Source organism: Terrapene carolina, unplaced genomic scaffold, assembly GCF_002925995.2.
Source record: "Terrapene carolina triunguis isolate 2854851 unplaced genomic scaffold, T_m_triunguis-2.0 Scaffold132, whole genome shotgun sequence".
In the NCBI taxonomy this organism is placed as follows: domain Eukaryota; kingdom Metazoa; phylum Chordata; order Testudines; family Emydidae; genus Terrapene; species Terrapene triunguis.
In genome coordinates this window covers 436,347-438,165 of record NW_020664483.1, presented here as the reverse complement: position 1 = coordinate 438,165, position 1,819 = coordinate 436,347, and positions in this window count along the sequence as shown.

The window sequence follows — 1,819 nt, the reverse complement described above, 5'->3', positions numbered from 1 at the left end:
AATGGGATCTCAGATTCTTTGCTACCTCTGTCAATATCCAGTAGGTGGCAGTAGTCTGTAGCAAATGTTGATCCTTAGAAGCAGAAGCTTTTTGTATTTTATTAATTTATTAGTAGTTTCTTATTTACCTGGACTATTAATTGGAATTCTCCCTCTTTTAAGCAACTTCTCTTAATATTTCAAAGTCATACACTGGTTAGGTGTATCTTTCAGTATTCATTTTCCTTCCTGTGTCATACATTTATGTCTCTTCTAGAATGCAATAATCACTTAAAAAGAAAGCAATCCTTTTGATAGTTTCCCTGCATTTAGTGGACATGGGCCCAGATTCACAAATGATTTAGGTGTTGCAGTGCTGAATATTGCATGACCTAACTTTTATGCATCTAAAAAATCACAGGAACAATACTGTATGCAGTGTCTGTTGTAGTTGTGTTGGTCCCGTGATATTAGAGAAAGGGTGGGTGAGGTAATATCAGTTACTGGACCAACTTCTGTTTGTGAAACAGACAAGCTTTTGAGCTTACACAGGAACAACACTGTGATCCACAAAGCTGAGCTCCGGGAGGACCCAGGTTCCCTATACAATGAACGGGGAAAGATAGGTGTCTAAGAATGGGTGCCACAAAAGGCAGGCCCTAGATAGGGAGCAGCCTAAACTAGCCAATGGGAGATGGGAACAACAGGTGTGTGTGCTAAGCCCTGCCCCTTTCTGCATGATGTATGGGTGTTGAAATCCTGGCTGGAGTGAGGCACTTATTTCTACACAGCTGTCCACAAATGGGCACCTGCAGTCGGGCAGCTTAGGCCATGTCCACACTACAAGAACAAAAAGAATGAGGAGTACTTGTGGCACCTTAGAGACTAACACATTTATTTGAGCATAAGCTTTCGTGGGCTACAGCCCACTTCATCGGATGCACGCAGTGGAAAATACAGTAGGAAGATATATATATATATATATACACACAGAGAACATGAAACAATGGGTGTTGCCATACCAACTATAACAAGAGTAATCAATTAAGGTGGGCTATTATCAGCGGGAAAAAAAACCTTTGTAGTGATAATCAGGATGGCCCATTTCCAACAGTTGACAAGAAGGTGTGAGTAACAGTAGGGGAAAAAAATTAGCATGGGAAAATAGTTTTTACTTTGTGTAATGACCCATCCGCTCCCAGTCTTTATTCAAGCCTAATTTAATGGTGTCCAGTTTACAAATTAATTTCAATTCTGCAGTTTCTGGTTGGAGTCTGTTTTTGAAGTTTTTTTGTTGGAGTATTGCAATCATTTTTTCATGTTCTCTGTGTATATATATCTTCCTACTGTATTTTCCACTGCATGCATCCGATGAAGTGGGTTTTAGCCCACGAAAGCTTATGCTCAAATAAATTTGTTAGTCTCTCAGGTGCCACAAGGACTCCACGTTCTTTCTGCTAATACAGACTAACACCGCTACTACTCTGAAACCTGACTCCAAGAACAGTGCAACTTACATTGGCATACAGCTGCTGGAGCTTGTATACTGCTTGGGGGTGTGCATGGCTGGCTGCTTGCGTTGGCACTGCATGGAGCCACTAGGCATGCTGGTGTCGATGCAAAGTGGGGCGCACCCGGGGTTGGTAGCTCACTGTGCCACGTGCTGCTGTCTGGTGCCCAGCTTCTGGGGGAGAGCCCAGGCATGCAGCCACCCTGTGAGGAGGGGTCAGTTATGTGGGGTGGGGCGGTGAGGGTGGGTGCCTGGCCCGGGGGTGGAGACTGGGGGAGCGGGTCTGGGCAGGTGCTAGGCTGGAGGGGTCGGGACTGGGCCCTGGGGGGG